General features: G+C 33.1%; 1 protein-coding gene and 1 long non-coding RNA gene across 32 annotated transcripts in view; one reads left to right on the top strand and one right to left on the bottom strand.

Annotated features, from left to right (window-relative positions):
- LOC409655 (sorbin and SH3 domain-containing protein 1) overlaps window positions 1-15,914 on the bottom strand; it is a 110,837-nt gene that overhangs the window by 69,558 nt on the left and 25,365 nt on the right. The window contains exon 1 of one of the 31 annotated variants that reach the window (XM_026445821.1): window positions 10,946-11,076. The exons of the other annotated variants lie outside the window; for them this stretch is intronic. The gene's annotated coding sequence lies outside the window, so the exon portion shown is untranslated. Of the gene's footprint in view, window positions 1-10,945; window positions 11,077-15,914 lie in introns of those variants that run through there. 31 annotated transcript variants of the gene reach the window in all.
- On the top strand, window positions 14,370-14,822 carry LOC102656533. The gene is made up of 2 exons (XR_001705898.2): window positions 14,370-14,474; window positions 14,588-14,822. It is a non-coding gene; the product is annotated as an uncharacterized LOC102656533 (long non-coding RNA).

The raw sequence follows: 15,914 nt of genomic DNA, 5'->3' as shown, positions 1-15,914 counted from the left end.
GGTATCTTGAGGCGAAGATAATTCAGCAAAGTGTGCGAACTACCCGCGGCGATACATAGCATATTTTCTCATCGTCGCTTATTCCGAGGAGTTGCCACGTTCAACCAATCCTTTTCACGTCCCGCACTTTCCTTCCAGCTTTTCTAAAAACCTATATACAGTAGAGACTCCCTGTATCCGAACTAATAAAGAGAGACAAAATAACGTTCGTATAACAGAACGATTACTTTCCTTTCCATTCCTTCATTTGTTCAAGTAGAAATGAAGAAGAAAACTGATGGTTTCTTTCTAACCGTATCTTTTCGGCCGTTAAGTCGCGTAAATTTTTTACCGCACGCAACTGCGCAGTAGAATTACGTCTCCGTTGCGCCTCCTACCGTCGAACCATCCACCATGATATATTCTTGCTAATTTCGTCGCACTTTCACCACTTTCTTTAGATTTTCAATAGTTAAAACTACACGTCTTCGTTTACGTGCCATCGCGATACCGTTCTCCGCTTCGCACTGAATCGATACGATTACGTTTAACCCAAGTGGAAACACAGTGTTTATCACGTCTGAATACATTGTATTTACGTTGTAACTTGTAGTATATTGTATGTAAACATCGAAACGTTGTGCGGATAACAACAGAGCATACGAATAATAGAACGTATATTGAGTTATTCGAATAATGAGAGTCTATTGTGTATATATAAATTGCTCTCCTTCTTCCTTTTTTTAATACGTATTCCATTTTTCTCGCAAGCTTTTTCAAAGTTCTGATCGACGTGACTTGTCGATTAGAAGTCGTCGTTGAGTTTAAAAAGTGAAATATGTATATATATATTATTTGTACAATGTGCATTTTTATAGATAAATATGTTTTAATATAATTTTTTTTTATTTTAATTTAAAATAAATGTTTCAAATTTTTGAAATGATATAAAACACAATGGAATTTAATACGATAATTTGAAAGATAACGTGGAAACATCGAAATTCCAGAGATATTATTAATTTTGGAATGTTTCCAAAAAAAAAAAAAATAAAAATGGATAAATTGTTTCATACTTTTTATTTGTTCAAAATTTCGTTTAATCGAGAGGAAATATTTATTCAACGATGCATATTTCACCATCGATAAAATGGTTCACGTCCGATTAACATATTTATCGATAAACAAAACGAAACGCCCTAAAGCTTCTTCAAACTTCCGAATTTACGGATAAAACTTTGAAAAAAATGAAATTTCACCGGATGAAAATAAACGAAAGCGAATTTTGTATTGAATAGAAAAATAAGAAAGTTATCTTTGTTTTCTGGTATTATTTTATAAATGCTGAGCAATGCAGTTTCGATTTATTTTCACTCGCTTCAGAAACTTTTTCGACGATGAAAAATCGATCTAATTTTCTTAGATTAAACAAATTTTTCTTTTTTAAATTTAAACAATATTAACATTAATCGAATTATTATGACGAATTATCAAAGCAAAATTAAATATGAACGTACTAAATTCTTTTTTTAATTCAGTGATTATTAATTATGTGTTATATTCCATTATTTACTAATTAAATATAATAATTAAAAATAGATTAAAAAAATATGATCAAAATTTTGATTACAACTGATATAAACATAAAGCAATTTTAATCTCGAATCAATATCTAGGTCGGGCAAATCTAGCTTACGTTAGATTAGGTTAAATGTTGGGCCTAAATTGGATTAGATAAGGTTAAATTACGTTAAGTTAAGTGGATTAAAATATCTATATGGTAAACAATACTATTATTCTTTCTAAGAAATAAAAACTTAACAAAGATCCCACGAATACAAGTATCTGTATTCTCCCATCTGAATTTCTTCAATTTTTCAACAAACCTAACCTCTAAATATCAACGTCGAAATATTATAATCAAACTTACTCGAAAATGACAGATGGATTATAGTTCACGAACGTTCATTTGCAATCCGACACTTTTTATTCTTCTTCTTCGCCTAAGAGATCCTAACAGGTTATCCACAAAGAGATTAATCTCTTTCCCTCGGTACATTTCTGAATCGCGACGATTAAATCCTTCTCTTAATTGAATATCTCAATCCCTCGAGTGTCTGTCCCACGTTGAGTGGCTCGAACGATTTTAATTCGTCGATGAATATTTATAACATCTTTTCCTCCAAAGGGAAAGAAAGGAAATGTTTGCCACGAGACGTTATTTCCTGACAGCGAAGCGTTCGAGAACTTATTATCGATTATTCGCTCGAACGCAACCACGATTGATGTCTCGATTCCGTGATCGAAAATTAAAATGGTCGGTAACAAAGGAATCCTCGATATCGAATGTCTCGTTTCGAATTTTTAATTTTTCTTGTTCAGAGGAAATTATACTTTTTCTTCAAAATATTATAATAAACGGAATCGAAAAATATAATTTTTAAATTAAAAAAAGAAACATATTAGAAATATAATATTATCACGATTATTGTAAAAATTTTGACGATGAAATTCTCTGATTTGAAAAAATCAATTTCCTCGAAATTTGTTTTCGAAATTCCTTTTGAAAAATTTAAATTTTTAATAAATTTTTTCCTTTGTTTCTTTCTAACGGATACACGTCCATCGAATCACGATAGTTTCTTCGAATGATACGTGGAAACACATTTATAAATAGGGAAACGTCGAAGTTGAGCGAGTCGGACAGAATCGATAAACGGCATAACGAAAGTTTCTAACTTCTTTCGAATCCCAGACCTGTGATTTAGAGCGTCGTCTTTCCCTCGCCATCATCCTTCAAATTACTTTCCTCGAATTCGTAATTAACAAGTTCCGGGGTCAAATAGTCTCTCTCTCTTTCTCTCTCTCTATCTATCTATCTTTCTCTCGATATCGATTCTTGTGGAAAGTCAGCCAGTCGTCGTGTTTCATACCGTGACTGAGTTACGAAAGAAAGGTTATGTACGGAGTATAAAACTTGTCCCTTGTAACTCGGCAATGAAAAGTAATAACGTAGAAATGAATATTCCGTCTGAATATGTATCTATGTTAATAAAATCATCAAAAATTGTAGAAATTTACCAATTTTGGAAAAACAGAATATAATATATATAATGCATATATGATATAATATACATTATAGAATATACATTATGAAATATAATATAATGGAATAATCATTCACGAAGGAAAAATATATGTACTAATCAAATCTATTAGTACAAAAAAAAATAATGAACAAGAAAAAGGAGACATCTCTTTAAAAAATATATAAGAATAACAATATCTGTTCCCTTGAATAGAAGAAAAATTTAATTTCCATGATATCCTAAATACTTTTCTCGTCGAAAAAGAGAAGAGGAGAGGAAAGAAGAAGGACGAGACAAAGTGATGGGGAAGGAAGAAAGAAACAATGTGGAATAAAAAGGAAGGGAAGAAAATAAGCCAGGATGGATGAGAAGGAGAAAATCGGTGCGTCCGAGCGTCGAGGAAGCGGAGAGAGAGAGAGAGAGAAAGAAATAAGAAGCCTCGTGAAATGCATTATGCATTCACGATAGTTTCTTCGAGCTCCGGGTCGAGACAGCCACGCAAGAGGCGGAGACATTAATTAAAAGGCGGGGTGGAAGGAAAGTAATTAAAGGTACTACTTCGAGAAACAGATATCACTGAATAGTGTTAAACGTTTCGTTTCTAGTTTTCCTCCAGGGGCGAATATTTTTCGATATTTTATTGAATTTCTCACTAGAATTCCTCACTAGAATTCCTCACTAGAATTCCTCACTAGAATTCCTCACTAGAATTTCTCACTAGAAAAAGAGAGAGGAAATTTGTTACCAACTGAAAATTATAATAAATAATCTTCGAACAATCGATCGTTATCAAAATCGATCAAGAAAATTTCTTTCTGTCTTTTTGATGAGAAAGCAGGGTGGATTAGCTTAAGGGGAATATAAAAATTTATTTTATTTTATTATTCCTCACTAGAATTTCTCACTAGAATTCCTCACTAGAATTCCTCACTAGAAAAAGGAAGAAAGAGGAAATTTGTTACCAACTTATAATAAATAATTTTCGAACAATCGATCGTTATCAAAATCGATCAAGAAAATTTCATTTGTCTTTTTGATAAGAAAGCAAGGTGGATTAGCTTAAAGGGAAATATAAAAATTTATTTTTACGAAAAAAGCAACGTGAAAAAGGAGAGGAAAAGGAATCAAGGGGTAATTGAAATTCTGCTCCCGACAACGCGTTCAAAAACTGGAAATTGAAATATGGAAATGGAATGGAAAAGGGTTCCTTCCCGCCCCGATTTCTTATTCGAATCGTGATTTTTCGTACGCAACGTTATTCGACTTTTAATACCCTGCTTCCAACCAACTTTTAAATTGCATTACCACTCGATTAATTGAATAGAAGTTTGTAGAAATTTTGAATTCGTCTCGATTTTTCCACGCATTTCGAAGGGAAATTAAATTTAAGGTATATTATCGAAAGCAGTCGTAGTCGAAGAAAAAGCGAGAGTTGGCGTTTTGGATTTTGTTTTACTCGATGGACCTCTTCCTCCTCTCAGAATTCATCGATAACACTCGGTCGATGAACTCGCTACGTGAACGAGAAATACGATACTTATAAACGATTTCTTCTCCTCTTTTCTTTCATCATTCTTGATTATATCGAAAGAGAAATAAAACTTTGAACCGGTAATTATTGTTTTAATTTAAAGAATTAAATTGGAGAACGTACAATTTGCACGGATGGTTAATCATTGTTTCAAGATTATTAATGATTCACTCTGTCGTGAGCAGAAATAAAATCGAATCAGGTAGCGCGTATGCATGAACTTCTGAGTAAATTAGCAACTGAGACGTGGAGTTCAAGCTGATTTAACTTTATGATCTTAGAGTCAATTGCCCATTCAATGGATCTAGATCGAGTTTAAAGTTTAACAATTGCTAATCCCTCATTAAAGAAACAAACGTTCGATATCTTATTTGGACCATAATGCTAATTCTTCTTCTTAATAACGCTATGTTTAACAGTGTATCGATCCAGACACAATTTTAAATAAATTTTGATAAATTTTAGAAAAATGGAAAACCTCGACGATTCAATTTTAAAAGCTTGGAACTCTTAAAGATTGTCGTTTTAAAAAACTATGGAATAACATCCAAGAATATGCCAATCCAATAAGACCTATCACATCAATCTGGATCACATCGTAAGTGGAGACACGATTCAGGTTAAACGAGATCAACGCCGGCGTTGTTCCTACTTGCCTACTTGATTACTCCTCGTGTTTTATCAATTGGACGAATCATCGATGCCACTATGAGTTAATTCAATTTCGATCTTGTGACACGAAGAAGAAAATTCCGATCAAATTGACGAGAGATAAGATATTCGCGACACTAATCGCACGGTTCACCGTTTCATCTCGATATATAGATATACAAAAAAGAAAGAAATATTGTTTAATTATAAAGATTTAATGCCTACGAAAAAAGAATACGGGGTTTACGTCCCTAATCGCACGGTTTACCATCACAGAGAAAGAATACGGGGTCCACAAGGCTAAGAACACGGTTCACCATTGCAATTACAGACTTAACAGTGCTTATGAAAAATAAATACGGGGTCTATGTCATTAATTGCACGGTTTACCATGGACACGGAAAAAGAATACGGACTCCACAACACTAAGAGAATAATTCACCGTCCAACTAAAGCCTGCGAAAAGAATACGGGGTCCACGTCAGTAATTGCACGGTTTACTATTTAATTAATTTTATAGTGCGTAGAAAAAAGAAATACGGGGTCTACATTATTAATCGCACGGTTTAATCAACGTCTTAATAATAATGGATACGATTTATCGTCCTACGAAAAAAGAATACGGGGTTCACATCGCTAATCACACGGTTTACCATTTAATCAATGTCTTAATAGTGGAGATATAGAAAGAATACGAGGTCCACAATACTAATCGCACGGTTTACCATTTAATCAACGTCTTAATAGAGGATACGGAAAAAGAATACGGGGTCCGCAACACTAAGGGCACGATTCACCGTCCTACGAAAAAAGAATACGGGGTCCACGTCACTAATCGCACGGTTTATTTAATTAACCATTTTATAGCACGTACGAAGCAAAAATACGGGGTCTACATCATTAATCGCACAGTTTACTATTTAATCAACGTCTTAATAGTGGAGACATAGAAAGAATACGGGGTCCACAACACTAAGGGCACGATTCACCGTCCTACGAAAAAAGAATACGGGGTTCACATCGCTAATCGCACGGTTTACCATTTAATCAACGTCTTAATAGTGGAGACAGACAAAGAATATGGGGTCCACAACACTAAGAGCACGGTTTACCATTTAATCAACGATTTAATAATGGATACGGAGAAAGAATACGGGGTCCACGACACTAAGGGCACGATTCACCGTCCTACGAAAAAAGAATACGGGGTCCACGTCACTAATCGCTCGGTTTACTATTTAATTAACCATTTTATAGCGCGTACGAAGCAAAAATACGGGGTCTACATCATTAATCGCACGGTTTACCATTTAATCAACGATTTAATAATGGATACGGAGAAAGAATACGGGGTCCACAACACTAAAAGCACGGTTTACCATTTAATCAACGTCTTAATAGTGGATATAGAGAAAGAAAACGGGGTCCGCAACACTAAGAACACGATTCACCGTCCTACGAAAAAAGAATACGGGGTTCGCATCACTAATCGCACGGTTTACCATTTAATCAATGATTTAATAATGGATACGGAGAAAGAATACAGGGTCCACAACACTAAGAGCACGGTTTACCATTTAATCAACGTCTTAATAGTGGATATAGAGAAAGAATACGGGGTCCGCAACACTAAGAACACGATTCACCGTCCTACGAAAAAGGAATACGGGGTCCACGTCACTAATCGCACGGTTTATCACTTAAGCAACGACTTAACAACGCGCGCGAAGAATATCCACTAATTGCACAGTTCATCCGTCCAGGCAACGACACCAAATACTATTAGAGGTACTAATAGTTTGGCGATGGACGATTGCCGGGTTACAGTGACGCCCACCGTGCATTATCAGGGGAAAACAAGGATTTGACGAGAAGCAGATGTTGCTTTTCGTCGATAATCAGCATTCATGCCTAAAAGCTTACGCCGTTACGCTTTTAGATGGTTGTTTTAGCGAGGCGCGTTCAGCCGTGATACGGATTAACGTGGATCCGAGAGGGGGAAAAAAAAAAAAAAGAAAAAAAAGATGATTGTTCCGCGTTTCAAACGAATCGATGCTCGACCAGACCTCGAATGCAACCAATGCTTCTGCACTCGACAAAGAGAATTACGCGCGCGCTTATCTTGTTCTCTACAGGCTATCGATCGTGCAGTTTTTTTTTTTTGGGGGGAGAGGGAATTGAAAACGCCACTCTTGCGGCGTTCAATGCGGTTATTACAATATTTTTACGCGATTTCATTTATCTGGAGCAAGCGAACAAAATTTCGTCGACTTTTGGTCGACAATAAGCGATCGAAAATATCCGATAAAATATATATAAATATTGCAAGTATAATTTTTCAGTCTTGAATAATTTTTTTTACGATAGATATACATTTTAGATACCTTTAAAAAGTTTCACGTAATACTTTTATCGTTAATTAAGAATTCTTTTTTTATCTCGAGATATAAAGCGAATAATTATTATTTAAAGAGGTATTTAATTTTTCAACGGGAAGATTTAAGGGATTTATTCTAGAGAAGAATATGGTAGAGTAAACGAATCCATAAAGAAGAAAGCAATATCGCAGGGATTACCTCGAAAACCCTTTTATCCAGGAAATTAACCGTCATTTCTTATCACTAATAACGTATGAGACTGTTATATTTGAAGAAAAAAAAATGTATATATAAATACAAAATTAATTAATCTTTATTATAATTTAATCTCTCATAAATAAAATAACGTGGGTTAGATTTTTAAATTTCAAAATCCACTATCTTTCACATCAAAAAAAGAAAAAAGAAAGCCCATTAAACCATAGCGTTTACGATCATATCCGACGATTATTTAATAATTTATCGGTAGGAATAATATGTAGAATTATGCAAATGTAAATGTAAAAGGAAAATGGGCCGAGCACGTGAGAGATCGGATCGCGGAATGTTACGATAAAGCGGGGGGAAAAAACTGCAAAGCAAGTAAGAGTTGGAAAACTGGCTTAGTCGGTCGATGAAAGACCATCGGTGGTAAATTGAACGTATTAAACCGTACGCTTGCATCTACTATTACTATTAAGCCTACTTAAACTGTACGCAAAGAAAAAGGAAATATTAAATTCGAGAAACTTTCGTGAAAAAAAGATTTTTCCAACGAATGGAATCGATCGGATCTTAATTTCATTTTTAATAAATAAAAAATTAACGATGCCTATTTATACGATATTTGCTTCGTCGAATAAAATATTAGGTAAGTCAGTGATTGATGATTTCATATTTTTTAAATAGATCATCGTGTAATAAATCGTTAAAAAAAAATTGAGCAAAATAAAATATTTTAAAAGGAACGAAGTTTCTACGTTATATTTATATTTGTTTAGATGCCAATTCTATAATTTGTACGTGATGAAAATATTGCATTTGCATAAATTTACGCAATAACGTAATTAAAAAAGGGAAAAAATGGAACGAATGGGTGTTAAGATTAAGAAAATTTTTGAATGAAGAAGTTTTGGATATTTTTATATATAATTTATTATTATGATCAAAGGAATATTTAATATAAAATCGATATGAATGAAAGAAAGTAAAATTTCTTTCTTATTATTAGTTGTAACTATTATTAGCTATATGTATTTTCATTGAGATAAGAGATAAGAGAACGAGTGAAAACGATGCTACTTGACGCTTTTTGGAAATACATTTTCGAAATAAACAGGCATTAAGCAAAATCGTTGGCCAGACTCGCCGAAGATATATTTTTAAACGAATTACCTCATCGTTGCTCTTCCATTCCGTATCTATCGTCTCTGAACAGGAATTTTACATAAAATACTACCACTGATTCGAAGAATTCAATTTTGAAATAGATAATGAACATCACCGTCGATACATATTTAATATCTCAATCTCAATTTCGAACTAGATTTCTCAACAACGACAACAATTTTTGTTTCTTTCTTTTTTAATTAAAGCGAATTTTTTTGTATAAATTTGTCACTAACACACAATTCATTTAGACAGAATTATTTAATCGTGTCAAAATTACATTCAATAATTAAATATTCTACATTCTGTTTAATATTGACGAATCGATTCGTTTTAAAAATTCAATAAATAACAATAATAAAGAAATGTTGCAGTAATCTAACTTAAAAGAATCTCAATCACATATCAAAATTATTCAATACTAAAAAATTCTATATTCTATTTACTTACCAAACAATCAAACTCGTTTTAAAAATCCAATAAATAGCAAAGAAATAAAATATTTGATCATAAATGCACCAATTCAATACTAAATTGAAAATACTAAATTCTATATTCCATTTAATATCAATCGACGAAACGACTCGTTTCAAAAATCCAATAATGCAAAGAAATCATCATAAATGCAGTAATCTAAAAAAATTCCAATCACAAAACAAAATCATTCAATACTATTAATATTCTATATTCCATTTAATATCGATAATCGAACTCGTTTCAAAATCATAGATGCAATAACCTAACCTAACCTAAAAAAAATTTCAATTCAATAACAACACTCCTTCTTTCTTAATCAAACAAAAAGGAACGTACAGTGTATCCATCAATCGTTTAACCCAGATTGTTTAAACTCGTTTCCTGTTTATCGAGAAGGCATCGTGTTTGATATAACAAACGTTCGATACGTTTAAAACACGAATTTTCTCCTACGCTTGGGCGCACACGGGTCTTGCATCACGTGTCGAAATCGCGTGTAAGTACACGGTTTGCGTATACTCGATACTTTTCGCACGCGCACGCGTACCTTGGATCTAAATTCGAAGCCGGTTGAATGGGTTACACGACGAGGTGTACGAGAGAGGGGAGAAAGGTATGTGACGCGTGTGCCGGCTTCCGTCAGAATCCGCGCGAAACTTGAGACGAAACGGCTATTTTAAAGCGGGCGAACCTCCCCAAAGTGCTCATCAGTCGAAGGTCACTCGTTAGACGTTCTCGAAGAGGAGAGGAGAAAGGAAAAGAGAAAAAAAAAGAAAGAAAAAGGTATATAAATAAAATTCTAATTCGAAACCTTTTCTTCTCGATGCGTAGAAATTATAAGCTTGCAGTGTATTACGTGGATTCAGATCGCGCCACTTGTTGGATGTTGGAAAAGAAGGAAACTGAAATGTACATATGTTTGCAAATGTACTTATAAAAATTTTTGAAAATTTTAATTTCTAGAAATGTTTGGCGTTTGATTAATTGGGATAATTTTTAATAAGATAAATTTTAATTGGGATAATATAAAATTATTCGAGATAATATATATAATATATATATACATATATATATATATATATATATATATATATATATATATATATAATGACGCAGTGACTCAAAGTGGATCTTCCGCAATCTGAGGAAATGGAAATACAACGTGTCGGGAATTGGCGCGTTCTAAGTTCAATATCTATTCAAATAACAACTCTCGGTTATTTATATCTTGAAAAATAAATATCCAGATTATAGTTTTCAAAAATTTTAACGTTCGATCGTTTCTCAAATTTTACTTTCGCGATACAATCGATCGGTCACCATCGATTTTATCCATCGATATTCTAACCCACTCTTTTCATCGATTCGAAACGACGATCGTCGAAAAATTAATTTGCCATTCAATAATCACGCTCGATCGCTTCCAAAATCCAAAAAATCCAAATATATTTTTCTCCCTGTATATTTCTTACCCATTCGAACGAGATCACGAGGTGATCCAACCACCATCGGGACGAAACACTCAGCCAAATATCTTCCTCCCCCAAAACTCGACCCACCACTGTTCCACCTTCCCCCCAACCGCCACCAAACTGGAAAGTTTCTCACCGCTCGGAAATTTTCACCAAAGTGAAGACGAAACGACGAAACGATGACGACGACGATCTGGCCGATGTCGATGTCGGCGAGACGGTTGGTTCACTGCGATTCAAGCTTGTCGCAAGCCACCGGCCGCCACTGCCTAGGACAATATTAGAATCGTCGATCCGCGGACGTCTCTCCCTCCCTCCCCCTCGCCTATTCTTCGCATCCTCTCCACTTTCCTTTTCCTCCCTAGTCCACTCGATTAATTTTACCGATCCTCCCTCCCTTTTCATCCCCCCCTCCGTTTCCAAGGGTGCAAAGATTATACTTCGGGTCCAAGGTCGAGAGGGCAAGGTGTTGGTCTTGGAATCTTTCTAATTTTATTCTAGTCTGCGATAATGAAAATGACTCGTGCGATCATTTTCGATTCATCGATCTTTTCGATCCATCGATCGCATTCGTATGAGAGGTTAGTTTTTTAAATTTTTTATTATTTATATGGTGAATCCTCTTTGAATGAACGTATTATCTACATTTTCTAAGAAAGCAGTTAATTGATAATTCTCAACTATATTTTCAACTATGATTTATGCTATCGGAGGAAAGCTTATTTCACCCCAAATCGCTATCAAATTGGTGGATAACTATTACAATTCTCTCCTCGAAAACGCTTATTAAGAACTTGTAATAAGTATTCAAGGGAGAGGAAGACAAAGTCTCGTTATCGATGGGACGTCGCGCATGATTTATCGAGCGGAATTACGAACGAAGGATCCATCCTCTTCTCTACGTGTATTCTTAGGGCGTGTTCGCGTGTTGCATACAACGTGTAACAACGCGTAAAGAACGTGTAAATTTCGAACGGGCCGTAAACTAAAACTGGAGCCAATAATATTTCGTGTTGAACTCTGGTATTAAATAATTCGTGCAATAATAAATTTAAAAAAAAAAAAAAAAAAATATCGTCGTCGGATAGAGTTCGATTTCTATATATATATAATCGTAAAATATATCGCTCTCGGATCGAGAGAACAAAAATTAGTCAAAATTCATCGATCTCTGTTGAAAAAAGAAAAAAAAATTCTTGTGGATCGGAAAAAATTTTTTTTAAGATTCAAGAGCAAAAATGTTTCTTTTCAAAAAAAAAAAAAAATTGTAAAAAATTCATTTAGAGATGAATTTTTAAAAATTCGAAAAAAAAAGAAAAGAAAGTAATAATAACGATACAAATAATAATCGCGTTTCTTATTATTTTTCTTTTCGAGAAACAGCTTTGGTAAGCGTGTTCGACAAATTTTTTTTTTTTTTTTTTTTTTTTTACATTAACCAGAGGAAACGGAGTGATTCCTTCGCACGAGTAGACCGGGCAGAGGCCGAAGTTACTTTAAGCATCCATCCACCGACATCGTCTTCTGGCATTTTGCCACTAATTCTGCCCTCTGGGATTACGCTTGCTCGAAAGGGGATAAAAAAAATTCGGGAATAAGGGAAACATTTTAAGAGAACCGTTTGCGTGTAAAAAGGATCCCCAAACCTCTCGTCCGAAACTTTTTCCAACCAGATTTTACGTAAATTAAAACTTTCTACCTGGTTTGCTTTGTTGATAAATTAACCGACCTGTTTTAACCAACTTACCGGTAGAGCTTCGTATCGATTCTTGATTTAAAAAGTTTTCCCGTTCGTAAATCTTCGTGGGATCGAACGATTTTTTTTTTTATTCAATTTATTATTAGAGCATATTAAATATAGAATTATTCGATTATTGTAATTACGATTGCAGATTTGTACACATTTATGGAGGATGAATCAAAAATTATCAGATTATTCAAATTCTATCTCTTTAATCGAAATATTAATTTGCGCGAACAGCGGGCAGTCTAATTACGATATTAAAGTATAAATTCCTCCGGATATAGGTATGTACGTGCAATAATATATTCCGAATCGACACTTGAATTGTTTTAAAACCGCATTACATATCGGCCGAACGTTATTGTGGTAATAAAACGGTAACAGCTTTTTCAACTGGTTTTATTGTCCTTGAATATCCCGTAAAATTATATATCCAGCGTTAAAGCGAAATTAATAATATCACGCGGATAAATATTTCTTATTACGAACACTTTATCATGAAAGTAGTCGTGTATTTTGAATAATTCAATAAGAAAATTAAAATATCTAAATTCTCATTTTCAAATTATTTTTAATAATTACAGATTCTTCTTTCTTTCTTTCCTTCTTTCCTTGATACTGAAATTTTTTATGTGTTCATTTTTCTTAAAATTCTTTTTAATTTCATTCGAATTTATAATTATTGTGAAAATTTCTCAGTGGCGATGCGCATGCGCGATTAGGAAATAACGGTAACTTTGTGTAAACGTTTTATATTGGACATAGATGCGGCGCAAAATATTATATGGGTGCGGTTTTACACGAGTTAGATCACTGTTAACGGACACGTAGCAAGTTTTGAGGTTTACCTTTGCACTCTACAAGCAATGTACGCTTGGTATTTCTCGATTCTCTTCAAATTTACACGAGCGTATACGATATTGCATTAAAGATATGGATAATTGCGTTACATAGCTATGGAATGTTAATATACGCGTAATAAAAAATAAATTTATTGTAGCGTATTTAAAAATGTGGATTAAAGTTTATTTATAGTAACTTGAATAAACAAACTCAAAATTTTATATATATATATATACACACATCAATTTTTGTTTCACACATATTTAATCAAACTAAACAAAAAAAGTCAATAAGTAAATTAATACTTAGCAATAAACTATAATTCCAAAGAAACGAATAATAAATATTATATCGTAGAATATATATTCGAATATATTGAAACGATTAATCCAAATCCTAATCTAAATAAAAAAAAATATTTTACATTCGACGTAATATTTAGATTAATTTAATCCAGGATTAAACATCAAAGGCGCATTAAAATTTATTCGTTTGATAATTTTTTTTTTTACGTAAAGCGATTCCTCGTTGAATTTTGTCGCTCCATCTTCTCGTGTTGCGTTGTTAATCACAAAGCTTATGGTTCGGTTCGTTTTCCTAACCTTTATCCGCTCGAAATTCGTTTTCACGAAGAGGCAGGAAACACTACTTTTATTAATCGCGAAGAGAGCAGTCATTAAACGCCATTATGCCACCTGATGAATGTTAAAAAGCAGTCAAACGAACTTTTATTTTCAATAGTGTAACAGTAATTTACGAGCAGTTACCTGACATTTTCCAGATCCTCAATCTAAACGAAGAGAACAGCAATGGCCACTTCACATTGTGACACTTGCGCCTCTAGTGACAGTGATGGAAAAAATTTAACATTCGAAGAATTACGAATAAAGTTACTTCGACAATAATTTATTGGTCGAAATATAATAATAATTGCAAATAATTGTAATGGTTTAAAATTATATATGAAAATAGCGAATCGTAATAGCTACGAATAAAAATGTTACTACGAGTATTTTTAATAAATAATTACCTAAAGTAACTTTATTTTTAACTAGGTATTTTTTCAATGGCCAACTCTGCCCTGCGACGAATCATCATGGAAGTAGAGATCTTAACCACCAGTGATTGGACAAAATTTAACAATCGAAGTTACGATTAAAGTTACTTTGATAATTTATTGTTCAAAACGTAAAAATAGTTGCAAATAATTGTAATAGCCTGAAAAGTGGATCGATCGTAATAGTTACAAATAAAAATATTTTTAATAAATAATTACTTAAAATAACTTTATTTTTAACTAGTTACTTTTTCAATAGCCAACTCTTCCCTGCGACGAATCACCATGGAAGCAGAAATTTTAACCACCAGTGATTGGACAAAATTTAATAATCGAAATTACGATTAAAATTATTTCGATAATTTATTGTTTAAAACGTAATAATAGTTGCATAATTGTAACAATCTGAAAAGTGAATCGTAATAACCGCGAAAAAAAATATACTTGAGCATTTTTAATAAGTAATTACCTAAAGTAATTTTATTTTTAATTAGTTACCTTTTCAATAGGTTATGTATAGTTTAACTGAATATAATAAACAGAAGTGAAGTATTCTTTGAAGTACAAACACTTATTAAAATTAAACCTTTTTCCTTGTATTACTACTTAATTACTTTATCACGTAAAAAAATATTGGACGAATATTAAAATATTTAAATCCAAATTGATGGAAAATTTATGAAATTTATATAGTGTAGTGAAAACTCGAAAGTGAAAACTTAAACTTTCTTTTCTTTTATTTATTAATTTGGAATAGCTACGCATGTTTTGCTTATTTTCTATCTTTTTCATGTCTCTTTCTATTCTCTGGTTGGTGAAAAGTGAAAAAGTATTTTTATCGCTGTCTTAACGAGCCATTCTATTTCCTAATATTCTCCTTTTCTTTGTAGAAATTCTCGTCTTTTGCTTCGATTCTTTTTTTTTTTTTTTTTTTTTTTTTACTAAGATCGCGAGATTCAATTCTTTGAGAGTTGAAAAAATATCGAAAAGAAAAGGAAATAGATCGCCGTAAACGGATAGTCGTTTTTCCATCCGTTAAAGCACCGAGTCGGTACGAGTTAAGGCCAATTGTACTAATCAACTGCTATTACCACCAGCTTTACGCCTTTTCACACACGAAAGCATTTTTACGGTTGGAAACGGTTGTGAAAGACGTTTCACTGCTTCGTTCGAAGAGATATGCATCGTTTAACGTATACTTTTCCTATGAGCTAACAAGTATGTACTCATTTATTCTTGAAACGAGAGACGAGTGAAAGGGATAAATTTTTTTCCAATTCTTTCGGAAGAATAACTTTCGTTTTTTTTTTTCCTTCGAATATGTC

This window comes from Apis mellifera, linkage group LG16, assembly GCF_003254395.2.
Source record: "Apis mellifera strain DH4 linkage group LG16, Amel_HAv3.1, whole genome shotgun sequence".
In the NCBI taxonomy this organism is placed as follows: domain Eukaryota; kingdom Metazoa; phylum Arthropoda; class Insecta; order Hymenoptera; family Apidae; genus Apis; species Apis mellifera.
This window is presented reverse-complemented; position numbering and strand designations above follow the sequence as displayed.